The sequence below is a fragment of the Macaca fascicularis genome, chromosome 7 (assembly GCF_037993035.2).
Source record: "Macaca fascicularis isolate 582-1 chromosome 7, T2T-MFA8v1.1".
Taxonomy (NCBI): Eukaryota; Metazoa; Chordata; class Mammalia; order Primates; family Cercopithecidae; genus Macaca; species Macaca fascicularis.
The window spans coordinates 124,685,857-124,703,239 of NC_088381.1; the positions used below are offsets into that span (position 1 = coordinate 124,685,857).

At 41.3% G+C, this 17,383-nt stretch overlaps 1 long non-coding RNA gene across 4 annotated transcripts in view; it reads left to right on the forward strand.

Annotated features, from left to right (window-relative positions):
• LOC135971986 (uncharacterized) overlaps positions 1-17,383 on the forward strand; it is a 225,809-nt gene that overhangs the window by 23,212 nt on the left and 185,214 nt on the right. The window contains exon 4 of one of the 4 annotated variants that reach the window (XR_012415821.1): positions 11,850-11,988. The exons of the other annotated variants lie outside the window; for them this stretch is intronic. This is a non-coding gene — a long non-coding RNA (uncharacterized lncRNA). Of the gene's footprint in view, positions 1-11,849; positions 11,989-17,383 lie in introns of those variants that run through there. 4 annotated transcript variants of the gene reach the window in all.

Below are 17,383 nucleotides of genomic sequence, written 5' to 3' on the forward strand. Positions count from 1 at the left end.
AGAGAGAACTAAGTTCAAACTTATTTTATGGCTTATAGAAGCTAAAAGTCAGACAAGGTTAATATCGTCAGATGATGATAAATATGTGGTAATTTTAACTTTAAAGTGGACAGCCCTCCTTTTATGGTGAATTACATTTGCACAACCTAATTTCTCATTGAGTTGAATTTCAGTTTAACAATTCCTATCTCTTTGAGGAGATCCAAGGATTTCAGGTGTCTCTAAGATCTGGGAATACCTACTGCAATCCAGCTGTGGGAGAGGTGCTCTGTGTTTATATTTAGAAAGAAGTAGAATGTTAGACCTAATACCATAAAAATCCTAGAGGAAAACCTAGGTAGTACCATTCAGGACATAGGCATGGGCAAAGACTTCATGTCTAAAACACCAAAAGCAATGGCAGCAAAAGCCAAAATTGACAAATGGGATCTCATTAAACTAAAGAGCTTCTGCACAGCAAAAGAAACTACCATCAGAGTGAACAGGCAAGCTACAGAATGGGAGAAAATTTTTGCAATCTACTCATCTGACAAAGGGCTAATATCCAGAACCTACAAAGAACTCAAACAAATTTACAAGAAAAAAACAAACAACCCCATCAAAAAGTGGGCAAAGGATATGAACAGACATTTCTCAAAAGAAGACATTCATACAGCCAACAGACACATGAAAAAATGCTCATCATCACTGGCCATCAGAGAAATGCAAATCAAAACCACAATGAGATACCATCTCACACCAGTTAGAATGGCGATCATTAAAAAGTCAGGAAACAACAGGTGCTGGAGAGGATGTGGAGAAATAGGAACACTTTTACACTGTTGGTGGGATTGTAAACTAGTTCAACCATTATGGAAAACAGCATGGCGATTCCTCAAGGATCTAGAACTAGATGTACCATATGACCCAGCCATCCCATTACTGGGTATATACCCAAAGGATTATAAATTATGCTGCTATAAAGACACATGCACACGTATGTTTATTGCAGCACTATTCACAATAGCAAAGACTTGGAATCAACCCAAATGTCCATCAGTGACAGATTGGATTAAGAAAATGTGGCACATATACACCATGGAATACTATGCAGCCATCAAAAAGGATGAGTTTGTGTCCTTTGTAGGGACATGGATGCAGCTGGAAACCATCATTCTTAGCAAACTATCACAAGAACAGAAAACCAAACACCGCATGTTCTCACTCACAGGTGGGAACTGAACAATGAGATCACTTGGACTCAGGAAGGGGAACATCACACACCAGGGCCTATCATGGGGAGGGGGAGGGGGAGGGATTGCATTGGGAGTTATACCTGATGTAAATGACGAGTTGATGGGTGCAGCACACCAACATGGCACAAGTATACATATGTAACAAACCTGCACGTTATGCACATGTACCCTACAACTTAAAGTATAATAATAATAAATAAATTAAAAAAAAAAAAAAAGAAATAGAAAAAGATTGTTAGTGCCGATGGCACCCTGCTGACCTGAAGAGGGAGTTTGTGATGAGGGGGTTTTCCGAATCTTGTGCCTGAGATAGGATGAATTCTTTTCACTTGAACAAAAGATTGTTTATGATGAAAACCTTCACCTATACACTCTAAGACAGACTGAAATGTAAAAAAGGTGAAAGGACTCTGAAACACATGGATGAAAAAATGTTTTAAACCTGTGTGTTAGAAATACAATTATGCATATGATACCTTCAGCTCTGAGTATTTGTTCTAATTTATGAATTTTTTTCTTTTTTTAAAGATTTTCCCTCTGCTAAATATACTTAGATCTTAATGTGCAGATGTCTTTGCCAGCATTCAGTTTCTAATGTATATGTAATATTCTAAGCAAGTTTTTAGTAGAGATTATGAAATTAAACTGATACATTTAGTTTTTTCCCCAATAATAATTATTGTGGATGCTACATAAAAATAACACAATAGTACATGTTTGAAGACCACTGTACTTCAAACTACAATGTACTTCAATGCTACATTGAGACCACTATAGCATTCCAATAGGTGGAATTTTTTTTTTTTTTTCCTTTTAGAAGTTCATGAAGAAATGAAAAAAAAAAATCTGCTTTGGTCTGAAATATGAGACATGAAATCTCAGTTGAGGAGTATAATTTGGAATTATTTAAACATTTTTCAAATGTCTTCTGAACCCTAACAAATTTTAAATTGACAAACAATAAAATTTACTAAGTTTTTGTTACTTCCCATCACCTCTTTCAGTAAGTAAGAAACAAAGATGGTCTACTTTTTCACTGTATTGAGCAAGCTGTAGGCATTTTAGCAAATAAGAAAAGAAAAGATGGCTTAATGGCATGGTGATTTAGGATTTTTAAATTTAATTGATGGGATGTCATTATTTAATTTAATTAATTTATTTATTTGTTTTTGAGACGGAGTCTTGCTCTGTCACCCAGGCTGGACATGCAGTAGCGCGATCTCGGCTCAGTGCAACCTCTGCCTCCCAGGTTCAAGCAATTCTCTGCCTCAGCCTTCCAAGTAGCTGGGATTACAGGCACCTGCTGCTGTGCCCAGCTAATTTTTGTATTTTTAGTAGAGACGGGGTTTCACCATCTTGGCCAGGCTGGTCTTGAACTCCTGACCTCATGATCCACCTGCCTCGGTCTCCTAGAGTACTGGAATTACAGGCATGAGCCACCGTGCTCAGCCAATAATTTTAAATAAAAACATTTAAAATAAATAATCTGTAATTCCATGTCTGATAGGGTAGGCAAGGTTGCAGTAGTAAATACAACCAAACAAGTAATGGCTCAAGACAATGGAAGTTTAGTTCTTGCTCATGTCAGAGTCTTGGGAATATGAACAGAATCTCCAGCAGCTCTCCTTCACGCACTTGTTTAGGGTACCAGGCTGATAGAGACTTTGCCATCTTCAAATTATAGCTTCTATAGTCACTGTAGTTATCTCCATCATAGCCAGCTGAAAGCGAGAAAGAGTACAGAGGAGAATGGGAGGGCATTATGGGCCAGGGAAGGAGTGGCGCACGTCCTGTTCCCATTCCATGTGGCTGGAACTTAGTCACATGGCTACCTAACTGCAAATGTATTCTAGCTCTGTGCCTAAGAAAAAGGGTACATAGATTTTGGTGAGTAGCCAATAGCCTCTGCCACAGTCTAGCACCCTCCCAGCCTAGCAGAGTGTGTGATATGTAGTATTCCATTAACATTTGTTGAATTGAGTATGTATATATTGCTTTCCAAAATCATGTATGTTTCTATGATGACACAATAGGATAGTCATGCTATTTCCTGTTTTGCTACTGTGACTTCATAGTTTATTACTTGTTTCGGTAGTTACTTATATCCCAATTTGTTATAAAAAAGAATTAAAGATACAATAATCTGGCAACATGAAATAACTTGTCATTAACTAATAAGTATTTTTCTATGCTTCTGAATAGGCTTAATAATTGCAATGTTACAATTAAATTTATTAAGGCTCATTCCAAATGTTGACATAGTTTTGCTTTATACATATGATTAAACATAACTGTAAAGGGATTATTTTTGTGCACATGTGTATTTATGTTGGTTGAAGTAGTTGCTTACAATAAATCCTAGAAGTGAAAATATCGGATCAAAAGAAGTAAACATTTTCATGATTTTTGTGAGGTATTTACAGTATTGGCAGAAATGAGTGCAAAGTTCAGTGAGGCTGCAACCTCATCAGTCTGAATGGCATTGGAAACACATTTCAATGCCTAAAATGTGCAAAAACGATACCAATTATTTTAATTTCTATTTCTTTGATTGTTAGTGAAATTTTCTTACTGCTTTCCCCTCTTTGGGGAAGTAGTTCTTATCTCTTTAGGTTTGATGACTTATTGAGTGCTATCATTAAACATGCTACTTGGAAATAAAATTTATTTTTAAAATTTTGCCAGGGCACGGGAAGTGGAAAAAATGGAGAGATGTTGGTCAAAGGGTATGAACTTTGAGTTATAAGATGAATAAGTTCCAAGTATCTAATTTACAGTGTGATGACTATAATTAATGGTGTATTGAAATGTTCTAAGAGAGCAGATCTTAAGTGTCCTCACCCCACACACCACCACACGATGGTAACTATGTGTGGTGATGGATGTGTCAACTAATTTGATTGTGGCAATCATTTTACAGTGAATATGAATGTCAAATCATCAGGTTGTACAGCATGCATATATACAATTTTTATTTGTCAGTTATACCTCAATAAAGCTGGAAAAATAATTTGTTTTAAATGGGATATAAATAATATCTGTACGTTTTTCTTGGTTGGGAAACAAAAAAACACTAGTTAGTTGGAAGTTCTTTTTTTTCTTTTTCTTTTTCTTTTCTTTCTTTTTTTTTTTTCTTTTTTGAGACATCTTGTTGCCCAGGCTGGAGTGCAATGGCACGATCTCAGCTCACTGCAACCTCCACCTCCCTGGTTCGAGCGATTCTCCTGCCTCAGTCTCCTGAGTAGCTGTAATGACAGGCATGCCACCGCGCCCGGCTAATTTTGTATTTTTAGTAGAGACGGGGTTTCTCCATGTTGGTCAGGCTGATCTCAAACTCCCGACCTCAGGTGATCCGCCTGCCTCAACCTCCCAAAGTGCTGGGATTACAGATGTGAGCCACTGCACCCGGCAAGAAGCTCTTCCTTTTAATTTTATGTTATTAAGAGTCTATGGCTCTATGACTCATAGATACTAGCTGTATGTGACTAATATTTCTTAGTTTTAGGAACTTTGTACAAAAGACTAAACAATAATGTGTTGTTATTTTTTAAGAATATTTCAAATATCAGAAGACACAGAAATAAATAGTGGGAAAAGTGAAAAAAACAATAAAAGTAACAAGAGAAAAAGTAACAAGAGAATTAAACTGAATTATAGCTGGAAACAGAAGTAAAGAAGAGGCAGAAACACAAAGTAACATGGGAGAAAGATGAATAGTTTTGTCCTATACTCATAATAAATAAGGAGACGAATTATTATAGAGTGATTTTCATCTCTTAAGTAGACATCCATCCCACTAGAATACAAGCTCTGTGTGACAGTAATCTTGCCTGATCTTGACTGTGTTCCCAGCACTTAGAAGAGTGCCCGTTACAGTGGTGGGTGTTTAATGATAATTGTTAAAATAGATTTCTAAGTCAAATAATTTCCAAATGGGAAAAATATACACCTTGAAATCTCATTGGAAAGGTGGCAAAAAAATAATACAAGATGGTACAGTGACCAGTGATTGTTTGATTCAAACACTTTATTAGGTCCATGCAAGTACTGTAACCACCCGGTTACAAACGGCTCACAGTCTTTTAAGTTGAGTGGCCATACCAAAAGAAGCCTTGGAAGGGGAGGGAGAATTTCACCCCACTGTAATCTCAGTGCCATCTCTCCTTCAAATAAGTGTGCTCTAATAAGGAAAACTGATGTTTCTGTTAGTCTTAAAATATGAATAAGGCTGGGCTCAGTGGCTGACACCTGTAATCCCAGCACTTTGGGAAGCCGAGGAGGGTGGATCAGGAGGTCAGGAGATCGAGACCAGCCTGGCCAAGATGGTGAAACCCCGTCTCTACTAAAAATACAAAAATTAGCCAGGCATGGAGGTGTGTGCCTGTAGTCCCACCTACTTGGGAGGTTGAGGCAGGAGAATCACTTGAACCTGGGAGGCGGAGGTTGCAGTGAGTTGAATTCATGCCACTGCACTCCAGCCTGGGTGGTGGAGTCTTGCTTAAAAAAATTAATTAATTAATTAATTAAATAAATACAAATAAAGGCATTTTTAGAAAACTTTATTCTCTCATGGATTTTAAACACACAATCTAAATAAAAAGAAAACACTTATTCTAATAAAGAGTAATGATCATTCCCTTATACTTTTCTCCTTCCACTCTGATTGCTCTTTCTGGATTGAATTCTGGAACTGCCATTGTGTAAGACAAAGAAAATAATGACATGAACAACTATTATACAAGGTTGGAAATGTTAGGGGCCCTAAGAAATGTTTAGGGAAAGTATTATGAGGGTTTGGGAAAAGGAATGATCATCGCTTCTATCAGTCAGTGTCTTTGACTGCAAACAATAGAAACTGGTAGTGGCTAATTTTACAAAGAACTTCATTGGACGGGTATGGAGTTCTTCATGAAATTAAACTGTAGGTCAAAGAACCCAACACTTGCAAGAACTAGAGTAGGTCAGCTACAGGGATCCACAAGCAGGAGTCATTGCTGGCCTCTTCAGGGCATCAGTGAGCTCCGGCCATTTTCTATGCTCACAAAATGAGTCAAGAGTCAAATTGCAGCCTGAGGGGGACATTACTAGCACGTGCACAAGTGCAATTCTGATTGGCCTAGTGAACCTCATATCTCCATCCCCTCGCCAGAAAGACTGGGACATTTTGAGTTATAATTCCATCAAGACTGCATGCATCCCCAAGATTGATTGTATTCTCAAAGCAAAACCAATGCATCCTAGAAGTATCCAAATCATTCTGAAAGAATGGTGAATGAATAATGTCAGGCAAGAAAAAAGCCATAGGTGTCCACAATACTCACTGGGCTGGGGATACAGGAGTCAGAGAAACCATCATGAAAGAGTTAATATTGGAATTAGGTCTTAAAAATACATAGCATTTGAATATGCAGGGATGAAGAGGAAGGGTTAGGTTTGAAGACAAGAGATCATGGTATAAACAGAGGTACATATGATGGACCAGAGAATAGAGTCTGTCCTACAGAGGTATACAGGGAAGAGAAAATGGTTCAGTTTGGATAGAGTATAGAGTAAGAACAAGCCATGAAGAATCATGAATAGTAGCCCAAGGAGTTTGGATTTTATTCTGTAAGCAATTGAAGGGCTGATATTTTTGAGATGGGAGATGTAATTAAATATTGGAATTAGTTATGTACTTTTTTAAAGGGAAGATGTCTTTGGTGACAAGGGATGGAAGGGAGGAGAAGAGATTAGATGCAAGAAAACCAGTTCAGACGTTATTGCAAAAGCTTGGTCTAGAATTACTAAGGAGCTGAATGAGTATCGTGACTGTAGGAATACAGTTGAAGAGAGAGGCATAAGAAACATTATAAAGGCAACATATAGTGACAGGGCTTGCTGTCAACCAATACCATATGAAGTGAAGCTGAATGTGGGACTGAAAACTCTATCATTAAAATTCCAGGAAATATTATGACTCAGAAATACTAACAATGTGGCTGGGTGCGGTGGCTCATACCTGTAATCCCAATGCTTTGGGAGGCCAAAGCGGGAGGATCACTTGAGGACAGGCGTTCCAGACCAGCCTGGCCAACATAGCGAAACCCCATCTCTACAAAAAAATACAAAAAATTAACTGAGTGCGGTGGCACCCGCCTGTCATCCTAGCTACTTGGGAGGCTGAGGCATGACAATCGCTAGAACCCGTGAGTGGGAGATTGCAGTGAGCTGAGATCATGTCACTGTACTCCAGCCTGGGCAACAGAGTGAGACTCTGTCTGAAAAACAAACAAACAAACAAGAAAACAAAACAACTAGCAATGCAATTCAGCCACTGTTGCAAGTTCTTTATCAGTTAATCAAATATTCTTGATGATTACAATCATACTATTTGAAAAAAATCCTTAAATGCATGAATATAATCCTATAGCTTAAAACTTCAAAGTGAAGGGAACCAATTCTGACAATATATATCTACCTTTCATTAAAAGCAGCAGGAAAGACACTCCAGGGCTGGATTGGCAAACTTCTTCTGTAAAAGGTCATATGGTAAACATTTTAGGCTTTTTGGGCCATACAGTCTCTGTTGTAGTTACTCAACTGTGTGAAAGCAGAATAATAAATATTCATATATTAAATATGTGAATAATATTTAAATGAATGAATGTGGTTGTGTTCCAATAAAACTTTATGTATGGACACTGCAATTTGAATTTTATATAATTTTCATATGTCATGAAATATTCTTTTGTTTTTTCTCTACCATTACAAAATATAAAAACTATTCTTGTCTCATAGGCCATGAAAAAAGAGAAAGTAGGCTGGACTTGTCACTTACTGTTAGTGTCATTGTGTCCTACGAAAGCACTAGAAACCAGGACCAACCTATCTTTCGTGCGTCAACAACAATATGAACCTATTCTGAAAGTAGTAGTTGAACTAAGAGAAGGAAAATATGAGAACAAATTAATATCTCAATAATTTATTCTGTTCTACTTGTTTTTGTTTCAAATGAATGGAGTTTTTTTTTTTAAACTTTCCTTCCTAATGTAGCAAGTTTTTTTTTTTTTTTTAAACTTTCCGTTCTAATGTAAGCAAGTTTTTTCTCTTTTGACTTTCCTTTCTAATGGTGTTAATACTTGTTAAAATACAGGTTAGGCTAAAGTAACAGAGGCATTCTCAAATACAATGGTTTGAACAGGATAGAAATTTATTTATCTCTCAAGTAAGGGTTTGAGTATAAATAGTCTGAGGCTTGCAGGGAGGCTTGGGGGTGTCAGAGGTGCAGGCTGCTTCTGTCTTTTGCTCCATCATCCTCAACCCACAACTCTGAACTCACAGTCTATGATGGCTGCTCCGGCACCTACCATCACATTTGCATCCCAGCCAGTGGGAAGAGGAGAAAGAAGAAGCAAAGGCCATACTCCTTTCCTTTAAGTGCCAGCTTGGAAGTTGTATATATTACTTCTGTTCACATTTCACTGGTCAGAAGTTAGCGATGTACCTACAGCTAGCTGCAGAGGAGGTAGGGGTTTGGAAGTATAATCATCTGGGAAGTCATGTACCCAACAAAAATGGGGCCGTCTATCCTTTTTTTTAGACGGAGTTTCGCTCTGTCGCCAGGCTGGAGTGCAGTGGCGCGATCTAGGCTCACTGCAAGCTCCGCCTCCCTAGTTCACGCCATTCTCCTGCCTCAGCCTCCCGAGTAGCTGGGACTACAGGCGCCCGCCACCACTCCCTGCTAATTTTTTGTATTTTTAGTGGAGACGGGTTTTGACCGTGTTAGCCAGGATGGTCTCGATCTCCTGACCTCGTGATCAACCCGCCTCGGCCTGGAAAAGTGCTGGGATTACAGGCGTGAGCCAGCGCGCCCGGCCATGGGGGCGTCTGTCCTTAAAGAGATGGATAGAATAGATATTGTTAAAAATCGGAAGACAGTAGGTGATCTCTGCCAAGCCTCACATATTGCTAAACAATTTCTATACTCTATACAGAGATCATTTTAATTGCTTCAATCGGGGGAAAGAAGTTATTCAAAATATATTTAATGATTACCTTAAATCCTAAAAATCACAAGGAGTTATTCTGGTGGCAGCCTTTTTTCCAAGGCTTTTACCTTAGTAGCTTCCATAACATCAGAAATTTATTCAACAAATATATTTGAGCACCTATAGTGCCGGGCATTTTTCCAGGCAAATAAATATCCCCATTTCCTACACCACAAACAATGTTTACTCTAACACATCATCTCTGTTGAAGACACTACCTTGAATGTGTAGTAAAGGCTCCTAAAAGCATGGGGAATGAAAGTTGGGAGTCCTGGTGTTAGAATACAAAGTGAAGGGTGCTTTGAGGTGGTGAGGAGTAGGAGTTGGGGGTGGACTCCAGCCCTTCAAAATCTCCATCAGTCCTACAATTTCACCCCCAGTAAACATGGACTCCAAACAACAGACTGTTTTCTGTGTAAACATTTTTATTTTTGAGACAGTCTTGCTCTATTGCCCAGGCTGGAGTGCGGTGGCGCCATCTCGGCTCACTGCAACCTCCGCCTCCTGGGTTCAAGTGATTCTCCTGCCTCAGCCTCCCAAGTAGCTGGGACCACAGATGTGTGCCACCACACCTGGGCAATTTTTGTATTTTTAGTAAAGACAGGATTTCGCCATGTTAGCCAGGCTGATCTCGAACTCCTAACTTCGAGTGATCTGCCCGCCTCTGGCTCCCAAAGCATTGGGATTATAGGCGTGAGTGACTGACCGCGCCCAGTGGTGCAAACATAATTTCAAGAGAAGTTCTCTGTCTCCCTTTTCTGCCAGATTGCACCTATTCTTTTTAGAAATTCTAGACCCCTCCTGGTGGGGGGATTGGGAGTGATATTTAGGTAGCTCTCTCCCAATGCTCCCAATGGGAAAATAACAGTGGATCCTAAAATAAGAGCCTACCTGCATGTGTTTGCATCTTTCCCAAGTTGTATTCTCTAAAAAGAAAGAAAAGCAAGCTGGCAAACACTAAGCACTCCACTGGCATGACTTCAGAATGCTTGTGATTAAGATATTCTGCTTATTGTTAGTCAAAGATCTAGGCCTGCCTTGCTCCACATAAATAGAAGCTCTGTTTCTCAGCTGCCTGCGAGCATCCTCTTACATGTCCTTAGGGTGCTAGAACAGCGGGACTTCTCTAAATGGTTCTTAGACTCGAAGAACATGAAAAGAAGCAGTGAAGGGCTCCTGAAAGCATTTACATTGACAAGTAATATGTATCGACAGTACATTTTTCCTTTTCTTGCTATCAAGTAAAAGTCTTTGTGCGCCGCTTTCCGTTGTTAACTCCAAGGGTAATTGAGGCGGCAGCAGCGTGGCCAGCAGCAGGAGTTGGCTGAAATTAATTAAGTGAGGCGGTTTGGACTGCACCATCCTCACTCCCTGCCACTCCCTTGTACTTTAACTGGCTGGGATTCAAGGGGCATGGGCAGGAGGGAAGAGTGACATGGCCGTGCAAGGTAGAAAGAACCAGAAGTATTTGTTGAGAGTTCAGTCACTAGTTTCAGGTGGTTGGAGAAGGCACGGATTTAAAGAAAAAGCACCTTTGGTTTCTATAGCATGAGTCAAAGCAATTAAGTACCAATAACAGCTAACACTTATTGAGCTCCTTTTATATGTCAGACGCTGTTTTTGTTGTTGTTGTTGTTTGTTTGTTTGTTTGTTTTTAGATAGGGTCTCACTTTGTCACTCACCCAGGCTGGAGTGCAGTGGTGCGATCTCGGCTCACTGCAGCCTCGACCTCCTGGGCTCAGGTGATCCTCTGCCTCAACCTCCTAAGTAGCTGGGATTATAGGTGCATGCCACCATGCTTGACTAAATTTTTTTTGTATTTTTTGTAGAGACAGGGTTTCTCTATGTTGCCCAGGCTGGTCTCAAACTCCTGGACTCGAGTGGTCTGCCTGCTTTGGCCTCCCAATGTGCTAAGATTACAGGCTTGAGCCAATGCGCCCGGCCCAGACACTGTTCTAAGAGCTTTATATATCATTATCTTATTTGATTCCAATAACTCTCTGTGGTAGGTGCTCTTATTGTTTCCATCTTTCAGCTAATGAAACTGAGGCTGGAAGAGGTTAAGGCTTTCAGCAGCAGGCCCAGAATTCTATTGTTGGCAGTCGACTCCAGAGAAGCAAGCCATCCACTGTGCATGGCAGTGATGCCTCATAGATAGACGAACGCCTGGTTGTTATTTCCCTCTTGATTTACAGCATTGATTTTTGTCACAGGTGAGGGTATAGATTAGCATATCTTAGTTGAAGAGGAAATCAAGTTAAATCATAAAGAAGAGAACGCTAGAAAAGTGTGACGTTTGAAAAACGGCAAAGAGCTTGTGCCTTTTTTTTCCCTGACTGCCTGCTAGCACATTTCTTACTGTAGAGAACTACATATAGTACAACAGTACTAGATTCTATATAAAGCAATTTACTATGTTTTGAAAAGTGATAATGGCCTTGTTTTCATCTTAAGAGTTGAGAGTGGCAAAAGACTGATAGCACCCTCAGAAGCATGCACTTAGCAAGATTCCCTAAATAGTTCTTTCCTTTCCAGTCCTGACCCAGTAACCTCTGGGCCATTCTATTCCCTGGAATCTCCTGTATAGGGCCCTGAAGAGTATGCTGATGCCTGCAACATCCTTTTAGGATTTGAAGACCTGTAGACAAATGGCTCCTGGGGACAGGGAACATATCAAAACATAATCCTTACTCATAACAGAATTGAGTTCGGTTTGAACCCAGCAATCAAGGAATGAAAGGTGAGTGCATTAACCTACCATGTTATCTGTATAGGAGTTTTATATCTTAAATGGAACAGACATCCCTGCAAAACAATAATGGACTGAGATTAATGAGTTACAGGTGACCCTCAGACACGGGAAGGTTGACTTTGGATAAGCACCCACAAAGGTCAAGTGCTTATCTGAATTAACCACAAGTCTTGGATCTGGGGTAAAAATAAAGGACGAGAAATACCCCAGAGAGAGGCTTTCTTTAACCTGAGTTTTGTGTCCTTTCTTACCTTCTGCTAAATTCTGCACTGGATTGGACAAGCCCTTTTCTTGTGCCATTTCCACACACATCTCCAGCCTACACTAGATCTTAGCATTGTGGAAACAGCATGAAAACCCAGAGCAATGCTTTTCAGACATCCAGGGTTTCAGGATGTATGTTGTAGATCAATTATTTTTGTTAACATAGCATTGAGTCTTTTTGACAGAGAGTTTATGACAGCAGGATGGAATCTTTGTAACTATAGTCACTTTTGCCTGGTATTGATGGGAGGATTTGCATATGTCCGTTATACAGTACAAATATGGAGTGGTAACTATGACTTTCTCTGTTTATTACTCTTGCCCTTGGGCTAGTTTTAATGTTTCTATTTAAGACAATAACTCATCCCCAGAGCAGTGCTGTATTCTTGGGTTACTGAAAAACACACCTGACCACCTACCTCCATTAAATGGAGTTATATAGCAACCTAGTGTATTCTCTGGAGAGAGTATCTGCTAGGCCCTATCTTAGGAGACGAGAGGGAACAGATTGGTACAGACTGGGGACGGAGTTGAGGGAGGCTAGGGACAGACCTAGATCAGACTGTAGAAGTTCAGTGTAGAAGATGGAGCGTTCCCTTGGCAAGGTGAGCAGACACTCACCTAAATACAAAACACCAGGGAGTCTCCACTGCCAGGTAGAATCCTGGTCCAGGTGTGTTGTCAGTAATAGAGAGACACAATGAGACAACCTTCATCCACTCGCCCCTGCCAGAATTTGGAAATAAGACACCTACTGAGAGCAAAACTTTAAAAACAACGTGAACTAAAACAGAGCATAGATATGCAAAGTTTTCTTAGGACCCTAAGAAACCTCATCAAATTCATTAACACATGCAAAGAAAGAATGTGTTAATCAGAAGGGGGTTGGCGAACCCTGGGAGGTAGGGGGAGAAAAAAAGAGCCCGTAAGCCAAAGGCAGTGGAGCTGGTCCAGGCTTGTCCCTGGAAGGCCAGATCTGGCCAAAGTGTTTCAGACTGGGTTAAGCATCAACTGAACATCTATCCCAACAAATCGGTATGGAGTTCCTACAATGAGTCGGGCATGTATCAGACTCTGGGAAAAAGTGCCAAGGCCTGGAGACGACCTCTAGAGGTTGAAGACTGACCTGAGCCAGGCACAAACTGGAAGAACACACCAACATAATGAAGGAAACTTGAGACTGAGAACTTGCGGTCTCAGGAGGAGACTTGCCTGAGGAAGGAACACTAGATCTGAGAGACAAGGACGTGTGGGAGTGAAACAGTGCGAGGAGGTGGGTATAAGGACAGTACCTTGAACAGGGCAGCATCTGCTCAGGCAGCCAGGCTGGAAAGATCTTGGTTTGCAGCCTATTTGGAGGATGGAAAGAAGGCAGGCGTGATTGGATCCAGAGTGGTTTCCAATAATAACAGATAATATTTACTGAGTTTTTGGCAGTTGCCAGACATGGTCAAAAGAAGCTTACTCTTTTAATTTTCATTATAATCCTATGAGATAAGCACTATCTTTATTTCCATTGTATTAAGGAGGAAACTATGGCACAATATAAGTAAATAAATCACCTGAGCCGGGAATGAGAGGAACAAGGATTTGAACCGTTGAGGTGTGGTCCCAGAGCCCACATTCCTATCCAGTTCTTATACTGAAGACAGAGGCTGAAGTGCCCAGACCATTGTAGGACTAGTAGGTTGAGGATTTTTCTTCTTTTAAGAACGATATACAGTTTTAGGCCGGGCGCAGTGGCTCACGCCTATAATCCCAGCACTTTGGAGGCCAAGGCGAGAGTGGATCACTTGAGGTCAGGAGTTTGAGATCAGTCTGGCCAACAGGGTGAAACCCCGTCTCTACTAAAAATACAAAAATTATCTGGGCGTGGTGGCAGGCGCCTGTAATCCCAGCTACTCGGGAAGCTGAGGCAGGAGAATCGCTTGAACCCGGCAGGCAGAGGTTGCAGTGAGCAGAGATCGCGCCACTGCATTCCAGCCTGGGTGACAGAGCAAGACTCTGTCTCAAAAGAAAAAAAAAAAAAAAAAAAGGAGGAATATACAGTTTTAAAGGAGTGACCTGCTCGGATATGTGCTCCAAAAAATATCACTCTGGCTGCAATGTGGGGAAAGATTCACTTAGCTACCACATCTCTAAAGCCCGACTATTATTTTTCTTCCTGTGTAAGTCTGCTGAGAAAGACAGGATGCATAGATCATATACATTTCAAGAATTTTGCTCAGCAAGTCAATTCTTGACTGTAGGGAGAGAAGATGTTGCTTGTGTGTGTGTGTGTGTGTGTGTGTGTGTGTGTGTTTTGAGACAAAGTCTGCTGGAGTGCAGTGGTACAATCTCGGCTCACTGCAACCTCCACCTCCCAGGTTCAAGCTATTCTCGTGCCTCAGCCTCCAAAGTAGCTGGGACTACAGGCACGCACCACCACGCCCAGCTAATTTTTGTATTTTTAGTGGAGACGGGGTTTCGCCAGGTTGGCCTGGCTGGTCTTAAACTTCTGACCTCAGCTGATTTGTCAGCCTTGGCCTCTCAAATTGCTGGGATTACAGGCATGAGCCACTGCGCCCAGCCAATCATGTGGTTTTTGAGCTTCCAGGTCTTGTAACATTTATTTCTCAATGTAAATTGACAAAATGGTACTCTGATTTGCAATATCAGACTTAGGAGAAAGATTAGGCAGTTTGCCCTAGGACGATTGATTTACTTTCTAAAAATAAGAAGTTTCTGGTTTGCAGTATTAAGAATTGGGCCTTTCCTAGACCACAGTAAATTCACCACAGCAGTAACTTTTCCCGTGGCTGCTCAGGAGGGAGCCTGCTCTGCTGCCTTTTCCCTGAGAGTGGCAACTGACAACCCACACCACTCAGTTTCTCTGGGCTGTGCACAATAACCACAAGCCATCCTTGTCTTCCTGTTCTTCCTCTTTCTCTTCATTCTCCTCCTCTTTCTCCTCTTCTTTTTTTCTTCTTCCTCCTCCTCCATACAAGGTTTTCAGAAACCTAGACAAGTAGGCAGTATTAGGAAAGTCTGTCAGCAGGTATCAGACACAAAGCACTTAAATGGAAACCAATAAGAACAATATAGGATCTCAGACCTCAAGGAATTGTGGTATTAGACAGGGGAAGAAGAGAGAAATTCATGTAACATAGCTGGGGAGCAAGAGAGAACCTAGATTTTGTTTCACGATAGAAGCTTAGGGTAAGAGCCATACAGACTGGAGATGGAAATCTGGATAGCACTGTAGAGATGGTATCTAAAGCTGTGGGACTGATAACATCCTCTAGGAATTGAATGTTGTTAGGGAAAAGAGGTCTGAGCCCTAAGTTCTGGATCACTCCAACTCAGAGTCAGGGAGATGAAGAAAAATGGCCTAAGACACAGGAGAAAACTCAGGAGAGCACGGCATCCTGGAAGGCAAGTGAAAAAGTGTTTGGGGGGCAGGGAGAGGAGGAGAGCACCTAGATACATGAAATGTTTAAGTACGAATAAGATGAGGACTGAGAACTGGCCAATGGACTTGTCAATGTCCTTAGTAACCTGAACACAGGACATTTTGATGGAGTGTTTGCTATGGAGAGGGAAGAAGCAGGGGGGAGCTGATTGAATTGGGTTCAAGAGAGATTGGGAGGAGAGAAGTTACCAGTGAATATGAACAATTTCTTGGAGGTTTTGCTGTCAAGTGGTTCAGAGAAATGGAGCAGTAGTTGGAGGGAGATATGGCATCAAAATATTTTTGTTTTTATTTTAATTTAAAAAGGTTTTTTTGTTTTTGTTTTGTTTCTGTTTTTTTTTTTTTTTTTTTTTTTTTTTTGAGACAGGGTCTCTCTCTGTCGCCCCAACTGGAGTGCAGTAGCATGATCCTGCCTCGCTGCTACAGCCTTGAACTCAAGGTCTCAAGTGATCCTCCTGCCTCTGCCTCTGGAGTAGCTGGGACTACAGGTGAATACCACTACGCCCGGCTAATCTTTTTATTTTTATTTTTCTGGAGACTGAGTCTCATTTTTTTGCCTACGCTGGTCTTGAACTCCTGGCCTCAAGGGATCCTCCCATGTCAGCCTCCCAAAATGCTGGGATTATAAGCCTGAGCCACTGTGTCCAGGCTGTTTTATTTTTATTTTTTTTGACACAGAGTTTCACTCTTGTAGCCCAGACTGGAGTGCAGTGGTGCAATCTCGGCTCACTGCAATCTCCGCCTCCCAGGTTCAAGCGAGTCTCCTGCCTCAGCCTCCCAAGTAGCTGGAACTACATGGGTGGGTGCCAACATGCCTGGCTAATTTTTTGTATTTTTAATAGAGACAGGGTTTCACCAAGTTGGCCAGGGTGGTCTGGAACTGCTGACACCTCAGGTGATCCACCTGCCTTGGGCTCCCAAAGTGTTGGGATTACAGGCGTGAGCCACCACACCCAGCTTATTTTATTTTTAATGAAAGAAACAAGAGCCTGTTTGTATGCTATTGCAACAGTCCAGCAAAAGGAGGGAAATTCATGATGCAGGAGAGAGGGGAGGGATCTAGTACATGAGTCAGGGACTGATCCTGATTGGCCTCAATAATCTATCCAAAGTCACAGAAGGAATGGTAGGGTATACAGGCTCTGATGCTGGTAGCTAGGGAGCTGTGATGGTGGGACATGAAGAAGATCGTCCTGGGCACTTCTGTTTTCTTGGTGAAACAGGAAGCAAGTGAATGATGATGGGCGGGCAGGTTGTGAAGGACTGAGGAGAGAAGTGATGAAAGAGTTGTTGCGGAGGGTGGAAGAGGGAATAGACAATGAATGACAATGAATGACAGCTGGGCAGCATTCATGACTCACAGACGGTTATAATGACCATGATTTAGCACGAGACCAACCAGCATGGCTGTGTGGTTTTCTCCAGCACATTTAGTGGCAGGGATGCAGACACAGAATGGGCAAGAAGTTGGAATGAACTGGGGTGAGAATTTGCCAGTACAGTACAGTGACAGAGCACCAAGGGAGTTGAGGGAGCTTGGAAAAGAAGGCTGGGCACGGTGGCTCACACCTGTAATCCCAGTACTTTGGGAGGCTGAGGTGGGTGGATTACGAAGTCAGGAGTTCAAGACCAGCCTGGCCAACATGGTAAAACC